This window comes from Rhinopithecus roxellana, chromosome 5 (genome assembly GCF_007565055.1).
Source record: "Rhinopithecus roxellana isolate Shanxi Qingling chromosome 5, ASM756505v1, whole genome shotgun sequence".
In the NCBI taxonomy this organism is placed as follows: Eukaryota; Metazoa; Chordata; class Mammalia; order Primates; family Cercopithecidae; genus Rhinopithecus; species Rhinopithecus roxellana.
In genome coordinates this window covers 159,718,927-159,729,069 of record NC_044553.1, presented here as the reverse complement: position 1 = coordinate 159,729,069, position 10,143 = coordinate 159,718,927, and the positions used below count along the sequence as shown (strand labels likewise).

At 53.6% G+C, this 10,143-nt stretch overlaps 1 long non-coding RNA gene across 1 annotated transcript; it reads right to left on the bottom strand.

The window, feature by feature from the left end:
- Window positions 1-6,948: 6,948 nt before the first annotated feature.
- Window positions 6,949-9,591, bottom strand: LOC115897397. Its single transcript, XR_004057185.1, has 2 exons — window positions 9,311-9,591; window positions 6,949-7,605 (listed from the first exon to the last, which is right to left on the bottom strand). It is a non-coding gene; the product is annotated as an uncharacterized LOC115897397 (long non-coding RNA).
- Window positions 9,592-10,143: the final 552 nt, after the last annotated feature.

Below are 10,143 nucleotides of genomic sequence, written 5' to 3'. Positions count from 1 at the left end.
TGTCATTCTCACTCTCTCTCATTCTCTCTCTCTCATTCTCTCTCTCATTCTCTGTCATTCTCTCTCTGTATCATTCTCTCTCTCTGTCATTCTCTCTCTCATTCTGTCTCTCTGTCATTCTCTCTCATTCTCTTTCTGTCATTCTCTCTCTCTCTGTCATTCTCTCTCTCTCATTCTCTCTGTCATTTTCTCTCTGTCTGTTATTCTCTTTCTGTCATTCTCTCTCTCTCATTCTCTCTCATTCTCTCTGTCATTCTCTCTGTCTCATTCTCTTTCTGTCATTCTCTCTCTCATTCTCTCTCATTCTTTGTCATTCTCTCTCACATTCTCTCCCGCCCTCCGCCTCCTCCCTTGTCTCTTTCTCCTCCTGAATGGAAGGAAGGAGGGACGGAGGGATGGCAGACAAGTATCTCCTCCGCAGAACCTGCCCCTCCTGGGGCCTCAGTTTCCCCATCTGGAAAACATCAAAGTGGACCTGATGTTCTCCTTTGAGCTGTTGTTTTCTGTGGGTTTTATTGCTTTTGATGCTTTTGAGCTCGGTCAGCAAATTGTTCCCTGTTTTCTTTCTATTTTGAGAAGGCTTCTTTCCCTGGTGAATGCAATTTTCAAGTCTCTCTTCCATCATACTTCTTTTAATGATATAGTCTTTCAAAGTGGCCTTCTATTTTTACTTTTCCTTTGGCAAGATAATTTCTAGCCCTTTTCTCACCACCCAACTCAATTTCCTTTGTTAATTTCCAAGCCTCTTCTTTCCACAGGGGCCTCACCTCTTAGTACTTAATTGATTTCTTCTATCACATAATTCCACGGTTTCATCAATAAGCAATTTCAGACCCATTGTCAATTTCTATTTTTTATACCATTTGATCTGCTCAGAGGCCGAGAACATGGATTAGACACAAGATGAGATTTCATTATCTCTTAGACGCCAGTCTTCCCCCTGGCCCCGTTCGCTGAAGCAAGAATGTCTTCTGGACTTTGCTATATTCTCTTCTAATTAATTACTCTCCTTTTTATTCACTTCCCTGACTTCAATGTTGTGAGTTGAAAGTGTAAATTAGCACACGTCTCCTGCTTCAAATGTCATTTTAATGCTAGGGGACTTTGCACATATGCATTCCCCCAGCCCTGCGGCCTCCTGTAGACATGGACAGTGACTGCAGTGGAACTCTTTTTGGGCTCAGTGGGACTTTTCCTGTGCCCAGCCCTGCCGAGGTCCTCTGCTTGCTTCAGTGCCTTCTGTAGCTGCTGCTTCCTGCCACGCCCACAGGCCCGGGGGAGGCAGAGAGCAACAGGAGTCCACGGGGGCCAGCCAACCTCAATAGACTGAGCAGAGCCCAGGAGTTATGTCTCCACTCCGCAAACACGAGCCCCGCAGGAGCCCCTTGCTTTTTGCAGATGGGTTTTGACATAGCCAAGACTCTGCAGACCCTGTTAGACTTTTTACTACCTTGAGGAGAAACCTGTCAAAAACATTCCAGACTGCATTAAGCTGGTATCGACCGCCTCCGCCTTTGACTCTCTGGAGAGGGATTAGTTACCATCTGAGCCGAGTGAACTGCACATGGAGCCCGACGCCCCTGCAGCCTGCCCTAGATCCTACCTGCTGGGAATCTCCGGGTGCGTGGGAACTGTCTTTCCTAAGATCATGATTTCTACCGCAGGTGGGACGGGAGGCACTCTGCCTCTTCCATGTTTGTTCCTGAGTGATGGCACGCCAGGCAGAGGCTGCAGCCCCATGCTGGCCAGAACATCCACCATCCACCACTCTTCTCAGGGCCCTGCAGCTGCCTTTCCCATCTGGATATGGGCACGGTCACCCTCAGTGGGGCTAGGCATGAAAGCAGCTTCCTTGTCTCCACTCTTCTGTGAGAACAGCCGTCAGGAGGCTGTGCTGAAAGTCAGCTGTACCCCCAAGTATGCCTGTGTGCACCACGAAGAGGTCGGGGGGCACGAGGCTGTGAGATCATGGCTGCTGCTTCTTTGGGAGGACTCTCAGGGGAAGATAGCTATCTGGTCTCTGTATCAAAAAGAGCCACATGCCTCCTGACCCACTAGTGTGGCATATCTAGTTGTCCTTTCACTCATATAGACTGATCATGCTTCTTTTTTCATCGTGGCTACTAGGAAGCTCAGTAAATAGGATTTCAAGGCAGGAACTTTGTGAGCCAGGCCTCAGATCTGACTCCACTTGCTGCTGTTTTCCATGCCTTCCTTCCTCATCTACTCATTTTATTCTCCTGTAATTCATTCATTCATTCCCTTATTGACCACCATGTCATACCAGACACTGGGCAAGGGGCTAGGATCACAGCAACACCCAAGTGCAAAGGTGCTTAGGGAGATTTAATCTAGCAACACTTAAAAGCAGCAAGTCAATGTACAAGACCAAAAGTGCTGGGATGAGACTCAAACAAGAACATGGGATAATAATTGGCTTGGGCAAGGACCTCTCTATGATAGTGGTGATGTGTGGACAGCAAAGAAGAGCTCTCCGAGGAGGTGACATTTTAGCTGAAAATTGATTACTGAGAAGGAGCTGGATGTGGTGGCTAGGGTGGCAGAGCCTCATGCCTGGAAAGGACCATGAATGTTTTGAAAATAACAAGGAGGTTTGTATGGCTGGAGCCAGCAAGAGAAGGCAGGAAGGAGATGAGGACAGAGACACCATCAGCAGGGACCTTGCAGGTTTTACCACCACTTGTGCATCTTAGGTCACCTTGAGCACACCTTTCCTGAAATCCTTCTCTGAAATAAGTAAATGAATGAGCAAATTTATATACAAACGTATGCTTATCTGCATGCAACGACTCTGTGCCTTTTGATCTTTCATCAGCAGTTTGTCTAACATGGTTGTACAGTGTGTGTGTGCGTGCACAGAAAATGGCAGCGTCTCCATGCCTCAGTATTTGCCTGAGGGAACACAAACCCCAGCAATCCCTGTCTGGGGGTACTGTGGGCATTAAATGAGCTAACACTGACAGCGGGCTGACGGCCTGTGGAAGGGCTCCCTATGTGTCAGCTCTCGTTACCAGTGTGTATACACTTGACATGTGGGACTGGTTAGGGAGGGCGTGAGTCTGGACATGGTTACTGACACGATTAGTTACATAAGATCCAACGGTGAATGTTCCTGTGGACATCTGGCAGGACATATATAATCTAATAAACATCCATAACATCTTTAGAGCTTGGGAAGTATTTCCCCAGCTCTTCTCTCATTTGATTGGAGAATGACCTCAGCTTACGAGAACCTCCTAGCTGTCTAGGGCCATGGTTAGGATGAGTTTTTCCCCCACTGTGGGATTTGCTGAGGGTCCACAACCAGCAGTCATAGGAGGTGACCCAGCATGTCCAAGCACTGGCCAGGCCTGAGGGCTGGGGGCGTGCAGCTGTTGGCTGAGCGGGGCTGCAGGGGCTGAGATCACTGTCTCCAGGGTCTCGTTAGGCGATTGTGGCAGAGTGGTGGAGAGCTGAAAAGTACAGAACTGAGCAGAGGTAGGGGCCCTGGGGCAAGGGGGCCTTGGCCGGTGTAATGAAGGACTTCCTGTCACCTGGAGTTCTTCTTCCAAAAGTGGACAGGGCAGGCAGCCTTGCCAAAGGGTGAGCTCCCCATCCCAGAACCTGCAGCCAGGTTGTGATGCCTCAGCACCCTGGCCTTGGAGGAGGGGCTATGGGGGCTGTAAGCCCAGGCCAGGGGCTCCCTGCGTGCTATCCTACAAGCCCCTTTTTTCTGGGCCTCTGTTTCCTGGTCTGAGAAATGAGGAGGTCACAAGAAGCTCCCAGCCTCTTCGTTCTCTGATGCCCAAATTCCACAGAACAACGAGGCTCTCTCAAGCCCGTAGTGTTCAAGGAATAGTTTGAAACATTGGTGGTCAGCCTGCCCCATCTCGTCAAACTGAGAACCAAGGGGTCCTGAGAACACATAGCTTTGGCTGTCTCTGCACCAATCCCTGCACCATATGTGCGGAAGCAAGAGGTCTCGGAGACTGGCCCGCAAGGATCACGGGTAGCCTTTGCTTTCCAGAGCAGAAATCCTGGGGCTCAGGGCCAACCTGGAAACCAAGGAGGCCCTGTCTCTTCTCATTCTCCTCACTGCATTGGCGGCTAATTGACCACAGGACAGTATCTATGGCATGTATACAATAAACATGACTTCAGCCGTCTGGAACCATCTTCCTGTGGGGCTGTCCATCACTGTGCGGCCCCCAGCCAAGTGCCGGGAGGAAGCTCCCGCTTTGGGGCCAAAGACAGTCTCCCTCCTAGACAGGATCTGGCCCCGCCGAGGGCACCAGCACAGCCTCCATCTCTGCCCTGGGGTTAGCCCTCGGTGCACAGCGATAGGCCGGGGCTGCCTCTGCTCACCTGAGGGCGATGGGCAGAGCTATGGGGAGCAGCACGACCAGGTTCCGAGACGCTGCAGACACCTGGGGCTCGTTTCTTCCTCATGGTCTAGGAGGGTGGTGGAGGAGGCACCAGTCACAAGAGGCCTCAAGGACAGCCGACGTGTCCCAGACCCGGGTGCTGAGGGGCAGCTGGGGAGGAGCCATGGGTCCCTGGACAGAGGGCGGGGAGATGGCAGGATGGGTCCAGGGACGGGTCCTGGCAGGGCACTGTGGTGTCACTGGTCACAACGTTAGAGAGGTTTTCCTTGGGAACCAGCGACTGGGCCAGGGACAGGGGGCGGGCAGAGGGGACCAGCAGCAGGGTCACACACCCCTGGCCCACCCCTCAGACCATGCCACCCCCTAGACGGGGCCCTTCTCCCACACCGGGGCATAGGAGTCCCCTACCCGTGGTCTACTGAGGTCCAAAAATATTAAACAGAAATCCCAGAAAGAAACAATCCCTAAGTTTTCAGCTGCATGTCGTTCTGCATGATCTGATGAAATCTCTCACCTCCCCACCCTGGACACACCTCCCCCTTTGTCCAGCGCCTCCACACTGTAGGCGCCCTCCCTACCTGTTGGTCACCTAGGAGCCCTCTAGATGACCAGGTCGACTGTCATGATGTCACAGTGCTGGTGGCCAAGTCACCCTTATCTTACCTCATCATGGCCACAAAGTGTGGAGTAGCAGTGCTGACATATTGTTATAATTGTTCTATCTGATTATGAACTATTGTTGTTCATCTCTTCCCATGCCTAACTGATAAACTTTGTCAGAGGTATGCAGGTATAGGAAAAAACATAGTAGAATAAGATTCAGTCCTACCCGAGGTTCAGGCTTCCACTGGGGGTCTTGGAATGTATCTCCCACTGATAAGGGGGACCCTTGTGTAAAGAGGGAACCCCGATGCTGATGCTGAGGCTGACGATATTCTGTTCAGGAGGGCAACTGCATGCACTGGCCAGACTTCGCCTCTGCAGACTTACAGGAGGTTGTCACTGGATCCAGGTTACAGAACTGGCCTGTACCCGAAAACCAGTGTGTGCACTGCATGGCTGTGCATGTGTGGATGGACATGTGTGTGCACCAAGGGGAGTGTGTATGTGGGTGTGCGGGAGCACGAGTACTTGTACCCATGTAAGGGCACGTGCGCATGGCTCTGAGAGTGTGTCTGAGTGCCGGTATGTAAGGATGTGTGTTTCTGTCTGTGAATGTGTGTATACAAGCATGTGTGAGTGTGTGAGTGTGTGTGCGCCTGCGTGCGTGCCTGCGGGTGTGTTTGTATGTGCTGGGAAGGGGGGTGTCAGTCCCATGATCTCCCCAGATGCCCAGGGACTGGGGCTGGAGCAAGTCCGTCCAGATGAGCAGGCTGACCTTCTCTTCAGCTCACCCTGGAAGGTTTTCCCTGGACCCAGTTTGGCCAATGCTTCTTGGGCTGGGCTGTTGGTGTCCACACACAGTATTACTTATGACTAAGGATCCTTGCTGCAGACAATGGTGGCTACATCTGTCCCTGACATTAACAACCCCTCCCACTGTCAGTCATCCAGGACGAGGCTGTGGTGGGGACACAAAGGGGACTGCGGCTGGACTGGGAGCTTTGCAGAGGCCCGTTGGGATGGGCCTATTAGATTCTCTAGAGGTTCTATTGGAAAGGGGGTTAAGCAACCCTGCCAGAAGTAGGTGGGTGCTTTCACTGGGGTCCTCCCATTAGAATAGGAGCCCCGGGCTCTGGGACCAGCCATGTCTGCCACACTGATATGTGACTTCTGATCCTCTCCACCCTACAGGGACCCTCCAGTTCTCACCAGCCCTCTGGGGTCCCCCAACAGAAACATCTAGGGCAGGACATTAGGAGGCAAAGTCCAGAGCAGGAGGGTGGGAGGCAGCCCAGGGGCTCAGGCACCACAGCATTCAGAGGACGTGGGGCCAACATAACCTCATTGCCTAGTCAAAAGGCACAGGTGGACTCTGTGGGGCTTTTGTAGACTCTGAGCTCTGTCTGGGCCATAGTCATGTCCGAGCTCCCCTTGGATCCCGACCTGCAGGCAGCATCTCCAGATCTCAGGACCCCAGCCTGGGAGCCTGCAGAGGAAGACATGAGCTAATGGCAAGGAGGCGGCAGCCAGATGTGCGGGACAGTCATTGTCACGATGCAGAGGCCCAGGTCAGCAAGGAGCAGGGTTGGAACTCCCCTTGGCTCTGTGCATCCTGAAAGGGAAGGCGCCTGGTGCCTCTCTACCCTTCAATGCAACTGACGCTGTGGGGTGTAATTATTTTCCTCCCTCTGTGCGAGCTGACACAGGCAGCAGCCTGCGTGGTAGGAAGATGAGCAATCAAGTATTCTGAAATGAAGGCTCAGTGATCTGGAAGATTTAAAGCACCCTGCGTAGGAAGCAGGCTCGGGCAGCTCAAAACTGGCTCCAATGCCGGCCAGAGAGGCGTCTTACAGCCCCCTCTTGGGTGGTGGCTGTGAGGTGTGGAGGGGGAAGCAGGCATCGGCATCCAGATGTTGACTCTTGGAGAGGCCTGGGGGTGGTGGGTGACCTGGGCAAGACATCAGGAGCCTCGGGTTGTTTTATTGTTTGTTTCATAGGGCTGTTCAGGATTAAATACTTAAAGACTTTTAAAAATCAAGGCATAACATATACAATAAAATGCATGCATCTTAAGTGTGCAGCTGGATGCATCTCACATGCACAGACATGTAGGAAACCTCTGTCTGATCACAGAACATTTCCACACCCGAGAGGGTGCCCTCACCCCTCCAGTCAACAACTCCAGAAACAGCAGCAATGAAGCTGTTGGCATAGATGGTTCTTGCCTGGTTCTGGGCAGATAGAAACGGCCCCATGCAGCATGTACATTTGTGTGGCTGCCTTCTTTAGCTCAGCAGTAGGTCTGTGAGATCCACCTGTGTTGTGGCGTGCCAGCAGCTCTTTCCTTTTCCTTGCTGTTAGAATTCTTTGCATGAATATAATGGGATTTACTACACATGTTACAGTGAATGGGCCTGGGCTCCCAGTCCCCTTGGTCCCCATCAAAGGCAAGCTTCTTCCTCTCCCGTCTGCTTCCCATTCTCCTGCTGACCGCAGTCACTGTCCATCCTCCCAAAGTCTCAGAATCTGAGGCTCACAGTGTCAAGAGTGGAGGAATCAAGCCGATTGGGCTGGCTCCCCACCCAGACTGGGGGACTCCTCACTGAAGGGCTCCCTCCTGGAAGGTCAGGGCATGAGAGATGCAGAGAGAGGCCAGGGGTGCTGACAGGTGGGCAGCCCTGGAGGACTCCTGGGGACAGGCCCACCCCGTCCCAGTGCTGGCCTTGATCTATCTAGGGCCCAGTCCCACCGCAGGCTCCTTTGGGCCTCTCCAAGGTCTCAGGGAGGAAGGCCCTGGACTGACCTCTCACCACCTCTCATCCTATTCCAGAGATTTCTGGATAACACTTGCGCTTGAGAGGCTGAGCTCATGGGATCCCGAGGAGGCAGAACTGCTGGAGAGGCCACCTGAGTTCTCCAGCCCTGGGAACACCCCGCTTCGCTCCGAACCAACAAAGGCCTCCTCACTCCCATTCTGAGGTCATGTCCTGGGATCGCCGTGTTGAGTAATCCCTTACTGGAAGCCGTCCCTCCCTCAGGTGGTGGGTGGGCCGTGTGCACGCAAGTTCTCATGGTGTCCATAGAGGGAATATTCATGGACTCAGTGGCGGGGGTGGGGGGTTTGGAAGACAGACTTGGATTTCTAAGGGAGAAGATACTTACAAGACCTTGGTGGCCAGCCAGGTTCCCCCTCAGCCTTTCGGGCAAGGACCCCAGGAGGCCACACATCAGGGGAAGCCTGGAGGCCCTGGGGCCAAGTATTTGGTTCCTGTCAATGAACAATTTAATGAGAGTTTTCAGAAGGGCCAGACGGCCCTGGGATGAATGGCTCATCCCAAAATAGCCTCAGCTGGCACTTGGGCAATTTAAAAGAGGCTTAAAAACAGAAAGAACCTTCAAAGTTCTTTGAGTGCCTGGGTGCCCCTGAAGCACTCTCATGCCAAGGCCCGGGAGCCTGCTCCCCAGGGACGCTGCCCTGCCCCACTCTGCCCTGAGCAGCCGGGCACAGAGGCAGGCTCTCGCACCCTGTCCTGGCAGAGGCCAGAAGGGGATCGGCAGAAGGAGCCTCAGGTGAGCACCGTTCCCACCCAAAATGCCTGCCCAAGCGCCTATGCCACTGCCTGTGTTGGAAAAGCCCCTCTTGGCACCCCCTATCCCCCAGCAGGCAAGACCGGTCCTGGGCCTGAGAGGAACGTCCTAGACAGGGAGAACTGTCTCCCACTCTCGGTGGGGTGCCCTGGACCAGCTATAAATGGCAAGGAAGACTCGACTCCAGAGCATTACAGCAGGGGCAGAGATGGATTCAGCTCTGAACACAGTGGGGACACCTGGGGATTGACAGCCCATGGGCAAAGGGAGGGGCCGTGGATTGAAAATGATGACGTGGAATTCAATCATTTGTCAAGGGGAGGGGATTTGCAATCGGTTCCCTTAGGATTCTCTGCTAAAACTGAGTTCAGCAGGTAATGGTGGAGTCTCGTGGAGAAGAGCTCAGACAGAGGGGCCCGAGTGAAGGGCAGCCAGGGAGGGCCCTGTTCAGCGGCACGGAGGGCCTCGCTCTCGAGTTCACCACTTGCTTCAGCCCAGTTGCCCTCGTTGGCTCCCCTAGCACAGCTGATGTAGTCCTGAGACTTCCTCAAACCCGTTTAAAAGCGGGGGACAAAGGGGAAGGAAACGCAGTGACCACACCAGCAGGCTTCTGCCCCAGCCAGGGCCCGTTCCTCTGGGTGGCCCTGGCTCGGGCCTCCAGTGGAGCCTCCTGCTCTGCGGATCTTCTGGTTTCTCATCTGCCCTCCCCTGATCCCTGGGAGGAAGGCGCTTACCGACACACCGGAGGGGCACAGTTTCGGGCCACTGTTCCCAGATTGCATTGACTCCACAATGATCACCTCTGCCCAGGAAGTTGTCTCAGAGGGTCACCAGGAAGTGCACGGTCCAAGTGGGTATTGGGTCATCCCAGCCCCAGAAAGGCTGCAGCATCAGAGGGCTGCAAAAATCTGTGCCCCCGGGCCCCCATGGGACAGAGTTCTGCAGACACAGGGATTCCCAGCAGGGCCCCAGTTCCAACCCTCCTCGCTTCCAGGCACGAAGCTTGTTCTCAAAAGGACTGTGAGTGGAAGGGCCATGGGCCACTTCCAGGCTGGGGTTTCTGAGACAGGGCTGGGCCGTCCCCCTGGCCACTTTCTTCCTCTGCCAACTGCACACAGAGGGCTCTGACTCCCCCTGAATAGCAGAGCCACAGGGGTCCCTGAGTCACCCAGGAGGAGAGCCACCTGCCCAACAGGAGCACCACATGGAGCTGTTCAGGAAGCAAGAGTTAACGGTGTTACACGAAGCCACTGAAATGCGGAGGTTTCGCTTGTTAGATGCTATTATAAGTTCCCTAATATGGCATGTTATAAATCATCTCTGGCTGTCTCTGAATACACTGTGTTTTCTAAACTCAAAGTCACAGAGTTTATTGCTGCCTCCTTTAAACCTCCGCAGTGCATGGCTTTCCCTCCTGGATGTCACACACCTGCTGGTCCCCTGCGGTTTGAGTACTGTCACCCTGAGCCGCACAAGGTGGTCACGCAGGGTCAGGGCTGGTCTGGCCATCACTGAGTCCTTGGGCCCAGCACAGGCTGCTCCCCAGTGGCTGTTTAGAAGAGAGGCA